The sequence below is a fragment of the Geospiza fortis genome, unplaced genomic scaffold (genome assembly GCF_000277835.1).
Source record: "Geospiza fortis unplaced genomic scaffold, GeoFor_1.0 scaffold601, whole genome shotgun sequence".
NCBI lineage: Eukaryota > Metazoa > Chordata > Aves > Passeriformes > Thraupidae > Geospiza > Geospiza fortis.
Window position 1 is genome coordinate 272,618 of NW_005054566.1, and position 11,763 is coordinate 284,380.

Here is an 11,763-nt window from a genome sequence, read left to right on the forward strand (position 1 = left end):
TGCTGAGAAGAAAGCAGAACCAGAAATGTCATTTGGCTTTTGCTGGTATAAGAGATTTTTCTGTGATTTACAGTGTCACCACTTCATAAAACTTCCTGACTCCTCTCTCTGGGCGTGCTCTGGCCTCACTCTCTGCTGGTGCTGCCCTGGCTGTGATTCTGAATCGCTTTTCCCCCATGACTCGGCCCCTTTTAACTTCCCATCTCTATTAAAAAGCTAATTTGGGAACTCTTTTTCAATGCTCCCAATTTTGTATTTTTAAATAGAATATGAAAGTCAAAAGCAAGCTCGCTGCAGATAGTCTGGAGTGAAAATACTCCTTCTTCTGTCTTGATTTTTTTCATTGATATATTTTCTCTGTTTCTTTCTCTCTTCTCTCTTTCACTCTCTCTTCTTTCCCAATTTTTTTTTTTTTCCTCTCTCATTCTGCCATTTCTCCCCAGAAGGAGAGAGGAAGGAGCCGTGGCCGGGGTCCAGCAGCACTGAGAGTCCCCAGCAGCTGCAGCTGCAGCATTTTCTGCTCAGCTGCTGTCAGTGACTCAGGGCAGGGTCCCACGTGGCAGGGGAGGAGCAGAGCCTTGAGGGCAGCAGTGACACCGAGTCAGGGCTGTGAGGATTGTCCCCTGTCCCCTGCCCCTTCCCAGGGCACCCCCGGCCCCTTTCCTGGGGAGTTTTGGTGTCTGGGCAGGATTTACACATTGCTCTTCACCCCTCTGCTCTGCAGCGAGTCCCTTTCGCAGGATCTGCTCCCAGCCAGTTGGGAATTCTGGTAATTATGAGGCAGCCCAGGCTGGAAAGTGAGCAGAGCACAAGACAAGAGCTGTGCTTTGATCTCACAGCCTGGCTTAACCCCTCACCATCAAAGCAGCCATCCTCTGCTGCCAGGGCAGAGCCTGATCAAAGAACAAACCCACACAAAACCCAGCCAGCCCCAAATAATGATCAATGGGAAACGATCAGCTTTGGGACGACCACCAGAGCTCGAGTCATGCCGAGGGTTTTGCTGCCACAGTCAACAGCACAGTAAATTGGAATTGCAGTTTTTTGGTGGCTCATAGCCAGTAAATCAGGCCTGGGGAACTATACATTTACTGCAAATTTGAGGAGTTGTTATTTCACTTTTAAGAGTGCATTTTAAATCAAGTCAACAGCCATAAAGCAATATACAGCCTGCCTAGCTATTGTCTGGGGAATGAGTCCTGTGCTATCATCATTCCTTTTTATTATTATTACACAGGGGGGAAGGGAGAAGAAATTTGGGAGTGAGATTGTCCACGTCCATCCACCAGGTGAGCCTGGACCTCCAGACACAGACAGGCTTTTCCCAATATTTCCTAATGGTCAGGAGTGGATGGTCCCCACTCATTGCTGAGGAAAAAAACTCCAGGAGGTGAATTTAGCCCCAAACCAATTTATCATACCAAACTCCTCTCTCTATATGAGAATTCTAATAGGCAGACATAAATTTATTCCTTTATCTTGGAACAGATTAAAAATAACTTCACCTGCAGACAATTCTATAACTAGAATTCAAGCTTAATCTGATTTTTTTTAATATTGAATCTAGTAAGATCATTATTTCTGCCTTGCTCTAGCAGGATGTAGTCTCCCAGCTAAAGGGAAGGTGCATCTGAGTGTCATTAAGGGCTAACCTGGAATTCAGATCTTAATCCTCAGTACAGACCTTTGAGAGAGAAAGGGAGCTTTTGTTAATGCATTAATTTAAACTTGCTCACAGCAGCACCAGTAGCTGATAGCTTGAAAGTAAATTCAGTTAGTATTTTCGGATAGTCCAGAGCTAAAGGAAGCTCTTCATGAACGGAAAAGCTCTCATCTAAGCCTCTCAAGGAGCTCAAAAGGGATATTTATGCAAACATCTATCTGAGCAGGAGGTGCTCCTGCTCTCCATGCAAAAGACACAACTGTCAGGCTTGGTAGGAAATGTGTCACATCACCCAAAATGCAAGATTTCCTGTGCAGGATGATGTTACCTTTATTGCAGGCTAATCAAGACATATTGGCACCTCTTGTTAAATACAGCTGGGTCTGCTCATAGCAGACTCCAGGGCCAGAATGATTGGGAATTCTGGCTTTGTACTGGGGCAGAAGCTGGCAAATCAACAGAGTGGGATTTTTCCAATTCACTGTGCTCATGTCTCTGACCAGGAAATCCTCTGTAATGAAAACTCAGATTGCTCACCCAGGAATGAGCTACAGCAGCTCCTTTTTCCAATTAGATGGGCTAACCTCTATTGTTGTAGCTGGGTGCTGAGCTAATGCATTTCCCAGCCCTGTGTGTGAGCAGGAACGTGCAGGGCCAGCCCAGCCTGGGCTGACAGAGCAGGACAATAAACCCGCCTCAACAGGAGCACTGCACATGCTGGAATGGCCAACAACAATCCTGTAACAGCATTTGAATGGAGCTCCATCCAGATGATGGCTTTGCTCCTGATGGAATGGCTCAATTTGTGCCACTTCTTGTTTGGGGATCTCTGAGCTTGCAGTCATTGTTCAGTTTCTCAGACTGAGAGAAGCAGCTCTTTATTTCTATTGATGGCAGAAATGGAGGCAGATAAAATTCCTCTTTTTCTCTGTGTTCAAAGTGTGTAAACACCTTTCCCCACAGTTTATTTGTTGCAAAGGCTCATTGCCTGGGATACAACCTTCATCTGCATGAGGAAGCTGAGGAACAGGGTTAAAGCATGCTGGAGGAATGACACAGGAGCTGACAATTCCTTTATTGCCATTGCAGACAGCAGCAGAAGGAAAGGCATTAATTTATTATCTATTGTCCATATATTAGAGGTCCCAATAAGACTGTGCCTCACACCCTGGCTGTGCTGGGGGCTGGGAGCAGGCAGCACTCTGTGCAGGCACCCAGTGGGCTCAGGAGCAGACCCTCAGGTGCAAAGCTTAACGAAAAGCAAGATAAATATTCATGAAAGGTCTGATTTTATGTGACCTGCTTTCCACCTGAGCCGTGATCCAGGCTGCTGATCTGAAGAATGGATTCTGATTTCCATCTGATAAGGCTTACCTTTTTTGGCCAAGGGAGGCTCAAAAATAATCCTCCTCTGAGCAGATAAATCATCTAAAGCACTCAGACATGCAGGCCAAGGCAGGGGGGATCTGCTGGGCTCTGCTCATTTCCAGGGTCCCTCCCAGGGCTGCTTTGGGCAGGGGCACGGGGCTGGCACAGGGCGGGCACAGCTGGGCCGGGCACCCAGCCCTGCCAGGTCTGGCTCTTTGCAGCCCCCTGAGATCCTGCAGGAGGGTCAGAAAGGGACATCCCACCGCCCAGCCAGCCCAGGGGCGGCCAATGCACACAGGGAGCAGCGAGCAGGCACTGAGTGCCTCGCTGGGCTGCAGCCAGGGGCTGCCTCTGGGCATCCAGCCCCTGCTAAATGTGCGCTTTAGACCCAGCTGATGGTGAAAGGCATCATCAGCTGCTGCTGCAGGGGGGTTTGTGCCAGGGCAGCTGGGGGGATCAGCCACAGCCCTGCCTGGGCACCCACCGAGGAGCAGAGAGGGGTCAGGATTGTTCACTAATTAATCCAGGGCAAGCAGACACACCACAAATGTTCATTTCAAACTGCTGGTGGCTCACAGAGCACGGGACGCCAGAGCCTTGCTCGGCCTTGAGACATTTCCCTTGGCTCCCCCTGAGGGACCCTGCAGGAGAACAGGTCTGAAAAACAAATTCTGCTGGCAGGGAAAACAAACATTTGCAATTCCGAACAACAAAATGAAACCAGGCACTAAGCAGGACTTTAGGTTGTAATTAGTGCTGGAATGTTGTCCAAAGCAGTGTGTGCATCACTTCTCTGGGCCCTGGCTGCTGGAGGGACTGGGATCACACTTCAGCACGTTTCTGTGAGCACAGAGCGTGCAGGGCTGAGTGCTGGGCCAGCACCAGAACAACCCTGGAAAGAGCAGCCCCTGCTCTGACTCTGGTTTTCCATGGAAACCCAGATGTGGCACCAGCAGCTCTTGCAGGGCAGGCTCAGAGCACAAGGGAAGAGAATTTGGAATTTGGCCCAGGGGCTGCTCAGCCCTGCTGACAGCCCTGCCCAGGGATGCTAAATGAGCTTTGTTCTCTGCACCAACTTAAATTCCAGGAGCTTTCACAAGTGCTTCAGTAACAAAACATGCTATTCAGAATTAGTAATTATGATTACTGCTTCCTGACTTCTACTCACTGCTTCTCTTCAGGAGCAAAGTAGGGGTGGAGAATTCTTATCTGACCTTCAGACAGAAGGATAAGATGCCCAGCCACAAAAAATTGCAAGCAGGACCCGGGATAATTTCACCTAATCCTGAGAATACAGCACCAGGCTGCCCAGGAGGATGATGACATTCCGAGCATGAGCTGTTGCTAAGCTTTAGAAAAACATTTATTCTTTGGCCACAAGCTACTCCTGGTCTTCGTCATTAGCAGAGACATTTATGTCAGAAAATGTTGTTCCTTTTAAAATATTCTGTGATAAAAGGCACTTGGGTGTCCAGTGTGAGCTTTAAATTAAGGCTGGAGTGGGGCTGTGCTGCAGGAGCTGCTGCCTCCCCACGCTCCCATTTCCCTCTCAGGTTATTGCTGCAGCTTGAGGCACAGACACCAGAGGCAAAGGATTTTCTTGACAAGGACACACTTGGCTCAAACCATTTCCCTCCCAATTTCTTAGATCAGTGTCTGGTCTCCTTCCCTGGCAGTAAACAAGTGTAAACTCCAACAAACCACAAATTGGCTGTTGCCATCTCTGCTGCTGTCCTGGCTCCAGAAATGTCACTGCTGATGGTGTCACTGAAGCACTGGGGCTCTGCAGCAGCCCTGGACCAAACACATTTGTTTTAGATGTGATTCCTTTCTATTTGTTCTCAGAAAACCTTTCCTTTGGCAGCGTGTTTAATTCAACAGCACTGAGTGCTGTTTAAACAGAGGAGCTTTATCTCCCTAGGTTTTGCAGAATTAAAGCCTGCTTATGTTATTTTGTTCTACCTTGTAGTTATTTTGCTCTATTTCTTTTGAGGCCAAGCTAACAACACTCTCCCAAGTTACAAAAATTACACAAATTATTCCTAAACCCGACATGGAAATAGTTGGCTGTGAGCCATTTGAACTGGAGGATTAAACCTTAGATAACACAAAAAAAATAATTTGGAGAAGTTCAGAAAAGCACAGGGAGATCAGATGAACCTTTTCTTCCTCTATTTCTTGGTGTGTCTGCACTAATATTGGGTGTCTTGTTGGAAAAGGGTTTTTAGGAGGAAACTTTTGCCTGTGCAATAGAGATATAGAAAGGGTATTCAGCAAGTGGAAGAGGTTTTGTTAATTATTCTTGGTGCAGCAACACCTCATGAAGGATTTTCTGTGGGTCAGGACCTTGAGGTGCTTTCAGTGATGTGGGAGGGAAAAGCCAATGCAGGAGGAGCAGCAGTTTGTCCCCAGTCCTTGCTCCAGCCTTGTCCAGTGCAGTTGTAAATCTTCCTGGAGCTGGGTCTGAGTTAAAAATACCCGAGGCAGTGCTGTGAGTGCCTGACAGTGTGTGCCTCACCCAGAGCTGCTCTGATTTATCTCATTGCCCCTCATTTCCTGCATCCAAAGAGCCCAGCGAAAATCTGCCAAGGGCTGCACTTCCTGGGAAGGACAGTGCCTGGCAATTACTTGGACAGAAGCTGAGTGTGTTCAATTTGGAGATAATTATAAATCTATTTAGGAAATCAAAGGAGCCACAATGTATTTTTAAAGCAGAGTGTTTTCTACTCGACGGATAGAACCAGATAAATAAACACGGCAATAAAAGAAATGTTCAGCCTTGGCATGTGGGCAGCCTTCAGCAGCACGTACAAGCATTTCCCCTTTGCATGATTTACAGATAAGGCTCTCTCATTAGATGCTGGTAATTAGTCATCAGCTGCAGAAAGAACACGTACCAAAGCCACCCCACAATTATCTCGCTCCAGAGGATCCATCTCTGCTCTCAGAGCTCAGCACCCAAACACTTCTGTGCCGTGGCCAGTGCGTTGCGAGCTGCTCAGAATCCTCTAGCAGCATTGCATCATCCTAAAGCCTTCCTGTGCTGAAGCAGAAATTGGTGTTCGGCATCTCCTCCTCCTCAGGCCCGTGCTGATGATTTACTGGGCGTGGTGGGGTTTTTGTAGCCTTTTCCAACCTTTCTGATTCCATCATTCTGTGAACGTTTCCCGTTGCAGTCACAGCACTGGAACGTGTCCCCTGGTGCCACCAGCACCTCCCTGCTGGGCTCAGCCCCACCAGGCACGGCCATAAATCACTTTGTGACCCTGTTGTTGTTATGGTCCAACCTCTGGGCAGCTCCCCCCTCACAGCTGCTTGTTCTGAAGCGTTCTCCAGATGAGACATGCCAAATCCACTGATTTATGAAATCCCTTTGGAGTTCATGTCCAGAGAAATCAACCAGGGATTGCTTTGGGCACAAGGGCAGGGAGCAGCACGGGCAGCAGAGGAACGAAGTGCAAGGGCTGGAAAGGAGCAAGGTGCTCACAAAGGGCTGGTGTGACCTTTCCTGGGGTTGGTGTGACCCTTCCTGGGGTTGGTGTGACCCTTCCTGCTCTGGGTCAGTGGGCAGGGGGTGTTTGGAGAAGGATCTTGGGGTTCTTCTCCAGCCTCAATGGTTCTGTGCTCCCGGGGCAGCTCTTGCCCTGGGACAGGAGGATCTGCAGTGCCCTGGTGCCAGCCCCAGCTGGGTGTCCCATCCCCGGCACAGGGACAGCTGTCCCCAGCTCAGTCCTGTCCCCAGCTCAGTCCTGTCCCCAGCTCAGTCCTGTCCCCATCACACTGTCCCTGTCCCAGTGTCACTGCAGGCACGCTGGCAGTGCCCGTGCTGGTGCCACAGCTGTGCCCAGAACAGTGAGGCAAATGAAATATGAGATTTATTGATCTTGTCTGTGCCGCATTGTTATTCACACCGAGCGAAATTCACCCCCAGGCACAGGACAGACATTAGAGTTGGGGAAAACATTGCAGCTGAATGTTTTATTTGGTGGAAAAAATGCAGGTTTGAATCGGTTGCGAGCGCTTGTGAATTCACGTCGCATTTGTCAAAGGGTTTCGGTACATAAAACATTTCTCAGGAAATCAAAACATTTACTATTGATGTTTATTAAATGAAACATCTACATGTTAAGGTCTGAAATAGCTTTTCATTTTAAATATTAATAAGATTTGCTTTGAAACTAATACTAAGCCCTGAAAAACAAACCAGTACTTTGCTTACGTTAAAAATCAACAAAATGCATACATTACAAACAAATATTAGGTGGCTTCAGTTTGGAAAGAAAACACAGCACTTTCCAGGTCGGTTCAGAGACTTTCCCCATTCTTGTGGCTCAGCCAGGACAGCTCCATCCCCTGTGGGCTTTGTGCTCCCCTCCCTGCAGCCTCCCTGTCCCTGTCCCTGGCCTTCTCTGGGCTCCTTTTCCCGAGTGTTGTAACAACAGAGGTGAGTATCAGGATGTTGGGGTGCTGTGGCACCAAACCAGCCTCTACTGAGTGCCTCGAGGCTGCAGAGAAGCATGTGGGAAGAACAAAACCATTTTTAAGACATGTTGAAGGATTATCCTGCACTGGCAATAGATTTACATCGGTGCTGCACAGAGCAGCGTCAGCTTTTAGAGAGGTCTGTAAGAATTTAATGTGCATTATTAAACAATATAGATCCTGATGCAGCTGCTGGGGCTCCTGCTGCACCGGCAGCATCTCCAACCTTTATTTTTAATCGTGTTCCCCTCTGGTCATTAATCTTGCATGGAGGTGTTGTTCTGCAGAGGGCTGGTGAGGCTGCAGCACCAGCACCAGCACCAGCAGGGAAACCTCCTCAGGCACTGGTTTGGGGGGTCTGTGCACCAGTTTGGGGGTCTGTGCACCAGTTTGGGGGTTCTGTGCACCAGTCTGGGGGTCTGTGCACCAGTTTGGGGAGTTTAGGCACCAGTTTGGGGGATGTGCACCAGTCTGGGGGGTTCTGTAACCCTAGAGCAAAGAAAGTGGAGAAGAGTGGAGGTAACCCCAGAGGTTTATTCCGAGGATTTATTCCATGAAACCCGTCCCATGTCTGGACCTGCTGAGCAGGAGCCTCCCAGCTGCTGGGCTCTGCTGCTCCAGCACCTCCTCCATCACCCACTGCGCTCATTTCCCCATCAGCCATGTATGGCCCCCGTGTCAAAACATCATTTCACCATTATTGTCTATTTCCAGGATGTCTTTTATTATCCTGATTTCATTTTGCAGCCCAGAGAGTGGCACAGGGTTGGCTCCATTCCCTCAGGCTTATGAAAGACTGCGGCAGGAGGGAAGAGCCCTGCTCAGCACCAGCCCCAGCCCAGGCTCCCACCAAGCCCTGCAGGGATCCAGGCTGGCCAGGGCTCCCTGGCAGCTGCACGCAGCTGGGGGAGAGGCTTTAAAACCAAAAACTAATAATAAACAATAATTAGAAAAACCCGGATCACACACAAAGTAGATGGGATCAAATTTACTTGTGGAAGAATAGAATCACAGAAGCATTAATGCTGGAAATCGCCTCCAAGTCCAGCCTCCAAGTAATACATGAGTAATTATGTAAGTAATTATAAATTGTGCATTTTTCAGCTAAACAAGATAAAGCTGGATGTGCTAACACAGCCTTTCCCAGCTTTATTAAATATTTTGCAGTTTAGGCCATTAAAATTTTAAAAACAGCCACAGCCAAACAGAAGGGGAGGAAAATGTTTGAAGGGTATCCTGACTTTTCCAAGCATTAGCAGAAAAATGTGCCCCTGCATTGCTACGCGTGTGATTATTTTAGGTTCTAATCTATCAAAGGGATGCAATTCTTAAGGTCTGGACAAATGCAATTCTTAAGGTCTGGACAGCTAATTCTGTGCCCTGGAATTTACAGATCATCATAAAAAACGCTGGAGCCTTTGGGGAAATGAGTTCAGCTGGGTGAGCTCTGAGCAATTGGGGTGAGCCCCGTCCCAGCACGGGGAGCGCTGTCCCTGCCTGCTCGGCAGCGTCTGCAGCACTTTGAGCTCTCACTGCCTGTTGGTTTTCATGTCGGTACAATTCCTTCTGTAATGAGGCAGAACGGATCCTGCAGCCCCTCCAGTGCCTCTGTCAGCGCTCCAGACCGAGCGTGGAGAGGCAGGAGGATCCCAGAGATCTCTCAGTTAGGGCTGGGTTGGTGTGGGGTAAATGGGGGCTCACCTGCCCGGGACACGCCTGCTCTGAACGGGCCAGGAGCGCTCGGGAAACACGGGGGGAAAGGAAACGGGGCAATTGAACAGGGGAAAGGAAACGGGGGGAAAGGAAATGGGGGAAATTGAACAGGGGAAAGGAAACGGGGAAATTGAACAGGGGAAAGGAAACAAACAGGGGAAATGAAACGGGGGAAATTGAACAGGGGAAATTAAACAGGGGGAAAGGAAACGGGGGAAATTGAACAGGGGAAAGGAAACAAACAGGGGGAAAAAGAAACAGGGGAAAAAGGAAACAGGGTGAAAAAGTAAACAAGGAGGTTTGGGTGCTGTTTCCACACTTGGCAGTACAGGCTGGGCACCTGGGCTGCTGGTTTGGGGCTGGAGCTTGGGGTGGGCTCCAGTGCTGGCCACAGCCTGGGTCTGGCTGCACCTCTGAGAGAAATGCACGCAGCACTTGCAGCAGAGCTGAGGCCCAGCAGCACAGCAGCTTGATCTGGTTAGGCAGGTAATTAACTCAGCCTTATTGACCACAGCCCAAACGCCTAATGGAAGGAGTCTGGAAAGTGCTCCAAAAATTATTTCCTGCTAAATCAAAAGCTGAGATGAAAGAGAGGTTAATTTACAAAGATGGGCAGAAAGTTTAATAGCAATTTAATTTTTGTGAAAGATGTGTGTGTTGCTATGGCCTGACATTATGGAGGAAATTGCAACAGTCCTGGAATCCAGCTGCTGTCTGATTTTCTCCTGACATTGGTGGGGGTTTATGTGCAACAGTTCCTTTGATGGCAGACTCCGAGTATTAGATTTACAGTAAAAATCAAAGTGAGGCTGAGTTTGTGTCACTTTGAGACCACACGAGAATGAAACCTGCTCTATTATCTGGGATGGGATGGGATGGGATGGGATGGGATGGGATGGGATGGGATGGGATGGGATGGGATGGGATGGGATGGGATGGGATGGGATGGGATGGGATGGGATGGGATGGGATGGGATGGGATGGGATGGGATGGGATGGGATGGGATGGGATGGGATGGGATGGGATGGGATGGGATGGGATGGGATGGGATGGGATGGGATGGGATGGGATGGGATGGGATGGGATGGGATGGGATGGGATGCGATGGGATGCGATGGGATGGGATGGGATGGGGTGGAGCTGCCCCAATCTCCGAGACCCCAGCACAAACAGTTTTTCCTTGGGCTGGGATTTCCCAGCAGCTGCTGTTCCCCCCATCCCTCTGGTGCAAAGCTGACCTTTTCTGGCTCCTTTAGCCTCTCTGCAGAACTTTCAGCAGCAGCTGCTCTGGAGATGGGTCACCTCTCCTAATCTGATGGAAAAGTTTGTTTGCCGATGTGAACACATGCCCAGAGAAATTAAATCTCTGCAATTAATCATGTGGAAAGGATGGGAAGAGGCTGGGTGAATTCCTTAATTTCTCTCACGCACAAAATCTTCCTTTCCATTGGTTTTCCACTGTGAGCTGCAATTCCTTCATTTCTCACAGCATTGCCCTGTATTAAAAATCTTTAGATTTATTTTCACTGCTTCAAATGTTAAAGGCAGCACTTTTTGCTGTTCTTGGGCTGTGCTACTTGTGCTTTACAAAGCATTTTTCTCCAAAGGACAGTTCTGTGCGTGTCAGATGTGTCCCTGCCATTGATCCCAGGGAGCAGGCACAAATCCATGCATTTTTGGAGGTGTGCTGTCTAATATCAAGATGTTGGAATTAGCTTGTTACACGACACTGCCAATGGACTGGCATCTCTCTTAATAATATTATGAGCTTTCCTAGGGAGCTGCAACCTCTTTGGTATACATGAATTCAGTAATAACTGTAATTATTATGAAGTTAATATAAAACATGATGTCTCCCTCTGCCAATTCAAGGGCAATAAGTGTGAAAAACAGCTTTTCTCCTGATTGCACGTGGCTGGCTCTTCCCTGGGCTCTGGAGCAGCAGCTCCCTTTGCCTTCCCAGCCCTGGCGGTGTGGGGAGCACACAGGGACCCCCTGGCTGTGCCCTGGGGGCTCCTCCAGCCCAGGAGCTGCCGTCCTGCTGCTCCTGCTGCTCCTGCAGCTCCTGGTGTGGGCACAGAGCAGCCCAGGGCAGCATCCCGGGCACTGAGCAGCTCTCCCAGCCTGGGCACAGAGCAGCATCCCCGGCACAGAGCAGCATCCCGGGCACAGAGCAGCATCCCGGGCACAGAGCAGCATCCCGGGCACAGAGCGCCTCCCCCGGCTCGGGAGCCGGCACTGGGAGCAATCCCATCACTCGAGCAAACACGCGTGCTCCGGGCATTTACGGCTCTCCTGGCAGCCACCAGAACCGAGTCCATGTTCCTTTGATGTCTCCTTGTTGTTCTTTAAACACGGAATTTCCTGGAGGGGGCGTCCAGCCCTCCCTCTGTTTATGGCCCCTCTCGGGCATCTCCTCGGACTCCTTTTAGCGGTCAGTGCAGCGGATAAAAGCTGCATCCGTGGGGATTTCCCGGAGCTTTTCCGCCGCTGCGCCGGAGCCGCAGCCCGGGGGGCGCGGCCTGCCCCGGCTGCT